Here is an 11,207-nt window from a genome sequence, read left to right as displayed (position 1 = left end):
GGAATTTAATCTCACAGTATAATGTGCTTTCTTCATAATGGTAATATTAATCTTTTTAAAGAAAACAATTACACATTTCATATGTATTTCTGAGGTAAAATTTAAATATATTGCTAGATACATTCTACTGTAGCTAAATATGCAGATATGAAAAGTCCCCGTATGGTACTGTAAGAGGGTTTTCCTGTTCTGGGTGACATCTTCTCTATGTTTTAGGACAAAGTAATTCAAGCTGCAGTTTCTGTGACCACTAATAAATCCTCTGGTGGTTAAGGGTGAAATGGGGAAAGGGTAACTCAGTGATATGCACTCATTCTCACTAGATAATTTTTACTCCAATAACAAGTCAGTTCCATCATCAATAGCTAATTCCCATGCTTCATTCTTTTACTTTTTCAGAGACTAAAAGACTTTCAAATATAGAAGAACATAGTATCATAGTCTTCAAATAATTTTTTTTCACTTAACTTCCCTGTATGTCACTTTATATATTTTCACTACCATCTACTAAAAATAAGTGACTATCAGAAACTCTGGGGTAAAAAGTATCTATAAACAAACTGATCTGATTCTGAACAATCAAAAACCTAACGTATTATAATCACAAAACACAAAAAGTGTTTTGCAAAAGTCACCTATGTCTCTCAAACATTTCCAATGGTGTATGATGGCAAATTTAACTCTTAATCAAGCGGCACCTATACAAAGATATCCGCCCAGAGTTTGTGACCAGCATAAAAACACCTCCACCCCACCTTTCTGGTTCTTCAGATCTTCATGCAGAAGAGAAGGCCTAAGGCTAAACTAAGGCCCACTCTGGCTCCTGCTCCAGTTACAAATGAAGGCATTTTGCCATTCCTCATACATTCACTAGCTCTCCTGGCAGCTGGCCACTGGGTAAAGAGCTGGCCCTGTCTGATAAGCTCACTGTCCACAAAATGGGCTGTAAAAGAAGCCAAGAGAAACACTGTGAGGAGAAGTGATGGGTATGAATTCAGTGCTGTGAGGACCTCCCACTGGCCAAGGTCCTCACATCTCAGGGCAGGAACTGGAGGGGTGCGAGCACCCAGAGAGCTGAGGGCAACTGACAAACTCAGCTGCAGAGGGCTGGGGCTCCAAGTTCTTACAAAAACAGGCACAGATGCAACCCTTGGTGTTGCTTTAGCTACACAGTGGCTTTCAATAGCTCTTGAAACCTTATTAAAGAACTGTCCCCTGTACCATTCTTTGTGACAAATGAGAATTTTTTTTCTGACAAATACTCTTGGATACCAACTAAAAAGTCGACTTCTGAGAGCCAGCTTGCCTTCTGTTTGGGCTTGGTCTGGATTTGACAGGGAAGCAGCCTTACATAGAGTTCCTACCTTCCTATACCCCCTGAAAGACCCGGAAGAAACCACTGAGGACCAGGAGTGGCCTCATAGTGGCACCAGGGATGGCTACCTTGGTCTGAGACAGAATTTGGGGATCCAAGTGTCAGAACACCTGAGCACACTGTGAGTCCAAGTAATAAAAGGTAAGATTGTCCACCCTTCTTTTTGGTTTCTCTCACTCTGTTCTCTGGAAGGCACCATAATAAGAAGGGGCAAAGCAAGGTTAAAGTTTGTTTGATTAAAATTTACATATTCATATTCCCAGACGTCATCATAAGTCATTGTTTTGTTCTCAGAAATTTAACTAACAAGGGTGGGGTTTCTCTGAGTAGTTGATCTATGGTATCTTCTTGGTGTTTGAATCTATGCATGTAAAAACTGGAAAAGTGGGAGGGGCCCGAAGATTTCCATTAAACAGTATTGGGAACAGTCTGTGGTGGCCTTTATCAGTGGGGAAGTCAAACTGATTATCTCTGTTTTCTCTGAAATAACTGTGAATTAACAGCATATTTAAGGGAACAATATTCCCCCCTAAGAAACATTCAAATTTTCAGAGATTAATCTACAGTGGAAGTTGATGGTAGAAACACAAATGATTGCATTCATTTACTGTTTTGTTCCAGCACTGCACTAATCTATTTCAGTACATAAGTTAATAATAAGAGGCAATAGGATAAAAGCAATTCCCTAACTAAATTCTCCAAACTAAAATAAGCTTCTAGCTCTCTGATATTTTACTTCAAAGTAGAAGTGTGCTGAATTATCATTTGTATGTTTTATACTAAGAAACTAGGACCAAAGAAATAAGAGGAACATTATCAGAAATAACCAACATTATTCCTAAACATAATATATATCTTTCAAAGATTCTTTAAAATAATCCCAAAAGTTTAACTCTGTTTAATAAAGGGCCAAAAGAGCCAAGAAAAAAATCAAACAATTTATTTTCTTTGCTTAAAAGTCTGCTAGTTAGTTTATGCCATACATATACTGACAAAATCTGAGGCTTAGGAGACCCAAAACTAGTGAAGAATTCTTTAGGCTAAGGCAATCACACGCAAAAGAAATTCATAGGGACATCTGAGTTCAATCAGGTAAAGCCTACTGATTTCAGCAAAGTTACAAACTATTAGTGTTTCTCAATGAGAACTCCTATGGGAAGGCAGTTTAGAGCAAGAGCTCTGGAGGCCTGTGGGCAAATCCCAGCTCTATCACCTCCAGCTCTGAGATCTTGGGTGACCCACTTGCCCTCCTATATTTGGGTTTCCCACTCTACAAAATAATAAAACCAACTTCTTGAGGAGCAATACTTAAACCTTTCTCCTTCTGGATTCTTTTGAAACTTTCATCTTAAAAAATTAGGAAAGAAACCTAAACTCATATTTAAGTGAGTTATTTCTTTTCATTATGTATCATACTAGAAGGTTAAATTCTTAGGTTTCAAAATATTGATTCATTCACTTCAAAATAGTAATATTAAAGCCTTTAAATGTTAACAAAAAAGATATCTTTATGAAACATCTAAAACAAAACCAAATATTCCTATGAGTGGCACTATTTGACATTTTTTTCAATGACTACCTTAATAAAAGACAATTTGATTCTCACACATAACCTCTACTTTTAGTTTTTATAATATGCTGTTTAAATTGAAGGACATAGATTAAAAATACACCCTCTCAGATATGTAGCTAGAAACATAAGAAGAAATTTAATAGCCTTTTCAAATAATTGAATATTCTTGTTGATACTATACCAAAATTGCATAAGTGTCAGTTTTATAAAGGTGAGTTCTAATGTGGAATCTGAAACCTTACCAAAGAAACTCTGGCACCCTACTGAAATGCTTTGATCTACATTGTTCTTGATCATCTATGCGCGCAACTTTATTGAATCACTGAATTTTGCAGATCTTTCAAATGTTGCTGCATTTTCACTATACAATGTAAGAAATATACGTTAATATAGCTTCTTAACACATCAAATACATTCTTAAATATTAGGGAAATGTCAACCTCAGAGTGCCACATACAAAATTTCTAAAATTCTAATTTTTACGCAGGAACTCAATTCTTATCATTAGCCAAAACTATTGTCAGTTCCCACCCCCTTCACCCAAAGAACAGGTTCATTTCATTCATTTTCAAGAAAATGCTGCCAAATTTCTCAGTCTGAATTGTGATAGTTCATCTGTTAGTCACTACTTCAAGTAAAATGAAGTACAAAGAAAAAGGGAGCCCATTCAGCTGCCATCTTAGATAACTGCACAAGGACTTTGCCTCAAAGCAACTATCATATTTTTGCATGCAACAGAAGGGTTTTTTATGTAACTGGCATTTGGACACAGAATATTAAAAAGACATTTATTAGTTTCAAAATATAAGTAGTAACTTTTACTACTTTGTCAAGGATAGTTTTAATGAAGCTGGATTTTTCTTTTTTTAAACCATAGATTCCTGGAGCAGAAGAAACATCAATCGGTATAGTCTGGCACCACAGTCTTGGAACATACTCAAGTGCCAGAAGTTTTCTCATGATTACTTTTGCATCATCAATAAAATCCCAAAGAGGGAAGAAGCAAAAAGTTCCTTGTATTACTACAAAATGCTCTGTCCTTGTGGCCTCTCCTGGCAAAAGGTCTCAGGGCTGTCAAATGTCCCTGGCCTACAAACCTGAAAAACTTGGCTCTGGAAGTATCAAAGGAATTGAATTAGTTACTATGTACAAAATGCTCATGACCGTGCCTGGAGAAGCACAATACACTTGCTAGCTTCTATTAAAACATCTTGCCACAGAACAAAACTGCATCTTTCCTACAGAATGCTGAATCTTGAACTTCATTCAGAACACATTTACTTTTGGTTTTTTTAATAACGCACATAAATCAGGCTACAGCCTTAAATGTCAATAACTATTAAGACAAAAAAGTTGTTCAAGTTAAAGAAAAACAGGTGTTCCTATTTTCAATTACTTCAGAAGTCTAGAGAACTCTAAATATTGATTTGATTATTTATTCTTTTTTCAATAAATATTTATTAAATACCAACTAGGAATTCTATGCGCTTGGAATACAAATGTGAATTAGAATAAAAACAGTAAAAATCACATCTTTGTGTAACTATCTTCAAATTCAAGGATATTAACAATAAACAAATAAGGAAATACATAGAATGGTCTGGCTAAAGCCTACATTTCTTTTATACAAATTACCTCATATGTGGTTGATAAAAAAGTAAATAATACTGGTATAACATGAAGGTTGCACTGATTTATATATGATTTTCCCCAGAATAATAATGTTACAACACTATCATAAACATGCTTTTTTCATTTATTAAAGAGTTAGTCTTAGAATTATTAAGAAACAATTAGCAGCTGCAGTAGCAGTAACAATAGAACTCAAAACAAAAAAGAAAAGGTCAGTTCTTTGTTTGGTGCAAGTAGTTTGGTTTAAGCCCTTACCATTACACTACTGAGAGAAACTGCAAGTGCAGACGAATAAGTAGGAAGGCTTCTCTCTGTGTCAAAACAGAAAATCAATGGAGAATGTTACTACAAGTACTTGTTATGTGTTGTAATTCCATAGGTTTTCAATGGTCTGCCCGACAGGACTTTCCTCATAAGTTCTGTTATTTAGTGTACAATTTTACAGAACATGGAAGCTTTCAAGAATATTTATGGATGAATAAGAGAAATACCTGCATATAAGAGAATGATGATATTATAAAAAAAATATAAGACAAGGAAAAGAGGTTTTGGAGAGGAATAGAAATTTTAACTGAAGAAGAGGCCTCACTGCGAAGGTATCCCCTGAGTAAGACATAGGAGGGGCTGATGAAGGGATCCATGCAGTTGAGAAGCCAGGCAGCTGGAGACCCAATGCAAGGGTCTAGAGGTGGACATGAGTCTGTTATATTCTAGGTCAAACAGCAGAGAATCAGTGTGGTGAGTGATGTGAGGGAGGGGGATGGTGGGGGGAGAAGAGGCTACAAAGGTAAGAAGAAGAGGCTTTGGGAAATCTGGATTTTATTAATGACACTAGAAGCCAATGCAGAATTTTGAGCAAAAGGGCAATATGCCTGACTTAAATTTTTATGGGTTCACTAATCACTGAGCACACCCTTACGATATGATTAGGCAGGAAGGGCTGAAGCTGCAAGACCACATGGTGGGGGCTGGGGGCTGCTGCTGCTTTAACCAATGAGTGATGATGGTAACTTGGTGAGCTGCTGGCAGTGAAAGTGGCAGGAGGTATTCAGGCTTGAGGCACACAGTAAAGGCAGAACCAACACAATGTTAGGCAAGTGGTGTGAGAGAAAGAAGAAAGAATAACAATGCCAAGGTTTCTGGCCAGAGAAACTAGAAAGACCTCACTGTCATTTCCTGCAGTACAGATGATTATGGAAGGAGCAGGTTCAGAAAACAAGATTCAAAATCCACCTATGTTAAGCTTTAGATACTGATGAGAAATTGTGCAAAGCTGTGAAAAAGGCAACTAGAACCACACCAAATATGTGTGCTTGACACAAAAATGCAAAAATAACACTTGGAATTTGATACTTGGGTAATTTCAAATCATTAGCCTTAAAGAAAAAAATTCAAAGAATTTAAAAAACTTTTACCAAAGATATAAAACATATAAATTAAGCAATATTAAAAATGACTCAATTTAATAAGAAATTAAAATCTAAATATCATAGTAGAGCATGTTAAAAATAAATACAAAAATAAAAACTATCTTGATTATCTAAGATTGCAGTTCTGAAATAACTACATTTTGAAATTTTTAATTTTCATTTTCTTAGCGAGTATACTCAATTGGGAAGTTAAATTTAGTTATGTACCCATACCTGTGAAAATTACTATGGAAGATAAATGAAAATTAAAGAGTGAGTGAACTGTCTATTATTCAAAACAGGAAGGGCCGGAGATTTAGCTCAATGGTGCCATAGCCTGCCTCACAGGCACAAGGTCCTGAATTCAATTCATGGTACCAAAAAAGAAAAAAGAAAAAAGAAAAGAAAACCAACAAAAAAAAAAAAAAAAAAAAAAAAAAAAAAAAAAAAAAAAAAAAAAAAAAAAAAACAAACAAACAGGAAAATGCCCTGTCTAAATTTATAACAGCATCTATAACCTAACTGCACACTTCTTAACCAAGAAATTGTACTGTAGTTTTCTCCCCAATAAGAGGGGGAGGAGACTATGATAAGTCACACACAGGAAGGCCTTGCCAGCAATGAGGGAGATGAGACTAGAGGGTGCTCACTGAGGCCTATACACATTTTTTAATGTAGAACTTTTTTTTCTTTTTCTTTTCTTTTTTTTTGGTACTGGGGATTGAACTTGGGATGTTATGCTTGCAAGGCAGTTGGTAAAAACACTGGGCTAAATCCCTGGCTCAATATAAAACATTTTTTTAATCTTCTTAAAAATATTCTTTACTTAAAGCACAATCTTACAAACTGACCAGTGAATGTTTCTTCCAGACAGACACAATATCTAAATTTTCACTGCATAGCCCTCTGGTATATTTAGTCATTCTTTCACATAACAATACTACAGTATGGAGAAAAAAACCAAATTGTATGGCAGACATCACATTTAGTAAATACATATGTTTCTCTTATTTTTTCAAATACCCATAGACTATCAGCACAGATCACAAACCTGTACAAATTTAAAATAACTGAATTTCTAGAGTTATGCTCTGCTCTGACCATAATCAAAATTAGAAATCAATAACAAAACAATCAAAGAAAACTTCCAAATACCTAGAAGCTGAACAATATGCTTTTGAATAATACATGAACCAAAGAACAAGTCTGAAAAGAAATAAAAAAATACATAGAACTGAAAGGAAACAAGCATACAATGTAGCAAAATAAGTGGGATAATGCAGCTAAAGCAGTGCTGACAGGAAAATCTATAGCACTGCAATGCTTACATTAGAAAAGTGGAAAAGCCTCAAATCAATAACCTAGCATCTACTTCAAGAAAGGGAAAGAAAATGAAAATAAATTTGAAGCCAACTTAAAGAAGAAAATAATCAAAAGCAAGTCTAGAATCAATAAAATTGAAGCCAGAAAAATAACACAGAAAATCAATGGGGGAAAAAAAAACAAACAGTTCTTCAGTGGAGGCAACCAACTGATACACATCTAATCAAGTTGAAAAGAAACAGAGAGAAGACATGAATCACCAATACCAGCAAAGAAACAAAGGGCACCAATACAGATCTTGCAGCCATTTGAAATAGGGGTAATACAAACAGCTTTAACTGTATAAATCTGACAACATAGATATGAACAAATTTGTGGAAGTATCCTGAAGAATCCTACAAATTAAACTTAACACAGGGCCGGGGATTTAGCTCAGTGGTTCTGCCACCTGCCTTGCAAGTGTAAGGACCCAAGTTCAATCCCAGATACAAACAAAATAAAACAAAACAAAATTTAAACTTGTCACTTTAAATTTTTTGAATAAAAAAATCTTTCAGATCCAGATGGTATCACAGAAGAATTTGATCAACACTTAAAAGTAGAATTAACATTATGTCCAGAAAGCATTTTGAGGTTATTTCTTGAGGCTAATGTTACTGTGACCTAAAATCCTGACAAAGACAATACACAAAAATCAACTGTAGATCACAAACTTAAGACGCAAGTCAACTATCTCTCATAAACTTAAGACATAAAAATCCTCACCAAAATATTAGCAAATCACATCCAGTAATGTATTAAAAAAATTATACTCCATGATTAAATGCAATGCATTCCAGGTATGTAAGGCTGGTTTAACACCCTAAGGAAAAAAATTGTAATCCACCAAATCAGTGGGATAAAAAACAAACAAGCAAAAACATATAATATATCAAATGAAGCAGAAAAGAAATTTGACAAAATCCAAGATTCACAGCAGGAAAAAAAAAAAAAAAAAAAAGCCTCCACACCAAATCAGGAGTAGAAAAGAACTTTCTCAGTCTAGTAAGGAACATCTGCCAAAAAACTTATACCTCACATCATACTTAGTTAGAGAGTGAATGTTTTCCCCTAAACTTAGTGGCCAGTTAGAACGTATGCTGTCATCATTCTATTCTATGTAGTATAGGAAGGCTTACTCACTTTTAAAAAGAAAGAAAAAAAAATCAATGAAAGATTACACACAGAAACACACACAGCCCTCCTAAATTCATAAGTGAATTGTACAAAGCTTCAGGGTATAAGATCAACAAACAAAACCAATAATATTTCTACAAGTAAAAAATGAACATGCAGAAAGCAAAATGAAACACAAAACTATTTATAATCACTCCAAAGAAAATAAAATACTTAAGTATAAATATGTGAAAAATATAACCTAAATGCTGAATATCATCAGTGTTGATTATAGTAATTAAAAATTCAAAAACTGGGAAAATACACATGTTCATAGTTCAGAAGACTCAATAAAAGATATTAAATCTATATTAAAACACACAGAAGGTTATGGAGTTTCTGTTAAAACATCAATAAGATTTTTTGGACTTATGCACAAGATTATGCTAAAATTTATACAGAAGGGCAAAGAAAGTAATACCTAAAACAATTCTGAAAAAGAAGAATAAAACGAGAAGAATCATTCTTGCTCTGATTTCAGTATTTATTATGTAGCCACAACAATAAAGACATTATGGTACTGGTAGAGGAATCAAATAGAAAAGGAAGCCTATGAAAAGCCAAACATAAGTACTGCCAACTGACTTCTGACAAGAGCAACAAATTCAATGGAGGAATTTTTAAAAATGGTATTTGAGGAATTAAAAACCCAGAAGGCAAAGAAATTAAACCCTACCTAATCTCCATACCTCATATAAAAATTAACTCAAAATGGGCCATTGACTTAAGTGTAAAACCACAGGAGTGCCGGAAAAAATAAGAGAAAATATTTGGCAAGGCTCTTTGCCTTAGACATGACCCAAAAATCATTATACATTAAAAAAACCAAACCAAAACAAAACAAAACAAAAAAATACCAAATTATCAATCTGAACATTTTGCTCTGCAAAAAACACTATGAAAAGGCTGAAAAGATTGAGAAAATGTTTAAACCATATGTATATACATATATGCACATATATATACACATATATATACACACATACACACACATATACATATTATATATATATATATATATATATATGACTAGTGACTAGTAATTTCCATATATATAACAATCAAATAGAAAATGAACAGGATATATAAACAGATATTTTTACTGAGGAGGAACTACTAAGGGTAAATAAGCATATGAAAAGATGTTCAGCTTTATCAGCCATTAGACAAATGCAAATTAAAATCACAATAAGCTATCACTATATACTTACCAGAAAGTTTAGTGACAACACCAAATGCTGGTTAATTAAAAAAAAATCAACTAGACTACTACTTACATTGCTGGTGAATATGTTAATATAGGTGCTCAGAAAACAGAGTGGTGGTTTCTTGTAAAACTAAATATGCAACGAACATACAGCCAGTAATTGCACTCTTGGACATTAATCCCAAAGAAATGAAGACATACATTTCACAACGAAACCCGTAATACAAGTTTTTAGCACCATTAGTCTTAACAGATAAAATCTGGATACAAACCAGTTTTCCTTCAAAGGTAGGCAGTTACACAAATTGGATGCCCATATTGTATGTCATCTGCTACTTGATAATATAATGGAACAAACTACTGATATCTGCAATCTGAATGAATTAGCAGGGAATTTTGCTGAGTGTGGAAAGGTCACATGTGGTATGATTCCTTTTATGTAACATTCTTGAAATGAAAAAATTATAGAAATAGAGCGTAGTAGTTGCCAGGGGTAGGGGTGGAACAGGGGATGAACCAAGTGTGACAATAAAAGGGCAACACAAGAGATCTCAACTTAGAGAAATTTTCTTTGTCTTTATTTATAAATATCAATAGCCTGGTTCAGATATCATACTATAATTTTATAATATGCTACCACTAGGAAAGTCTAAACAAAAGGTGCCCAAGTACATGGGCCCTCTCTGTATTATTTCTAACAACTGCATGTGAATCTACAATTATCTCAAAATAAAAAGTTTTATTGAACCAGACTGCTAATGAGTAAGCCACAGAGCGAGAGAAAATATTCTGTATATGCCATAATAGAGAGTTTTGGTCAGATTATAAAACAATGACAAGAAAAATAAAATATATAAGTAAAATGAACAAACAGCTTGAACATGTATATTATAAAGAAAGATGTAATAAACAACAACAAGCACATGGGAAGATGTTCAACATCTGTCAGCATGAGGGATTACAATGGCTAAATTGAAAAAAAAAAAAAAAAAAGAAACACTGACTGCCAGTTAAAGTAGTCAGCATATACAAATCACATACATTACTGGTAAGAGCACAAAAAAGGTACAATCACTTCAGAAGAGGGGTTGGCAATTTCTTACAAAATTAAATACTTAAACAAAATCCACCAATTTCCAAGCCTACGTATCTCCCTCATGAGAAAGAGAGCCTATAACCAAACAAATAATTTTCCATAAAAAATAGTGGTCATATTTATAGCACCCTACAATGAAAGCAACACAGATATTAACTCAGCACTCTGGAAGGATCTCCCAGACATTCTGCCCAGTGAAAAAACTCAAACACAAAATCATCTATACTGAATGACTTCCTTTACAAAATACTCAAGCACATCAAAAATTCATCTATGTGGAAAAAAATCAGTACAATGGCTGCCTATAGAGATGGTGACTGACTGGAAGAAGCATGAGGGAATGCAATGAGGTATGAAAAATGTTCAATATCTTGAAT

Source organism: Fukomys damarensis, unplaced genomic scaffold (genome assembly GCF_012274545.1).
Source record: "Fukomys damarensis isolate Sample0158 unplaced genomic scaffold, DMR_v1.0_HiC HiC_scaffold_17, whole genome shotgun sequence".
NCBI classification, from domain to species: domain Eukaryota; kingdom Metazoa; phylum Chordata; class Mammalia; order Rodentia; family Bathyergidae; genus Fukomys; species Fukomys damarensis.
Note: the sequence above shows the minus strand (reverse complement) of the source record.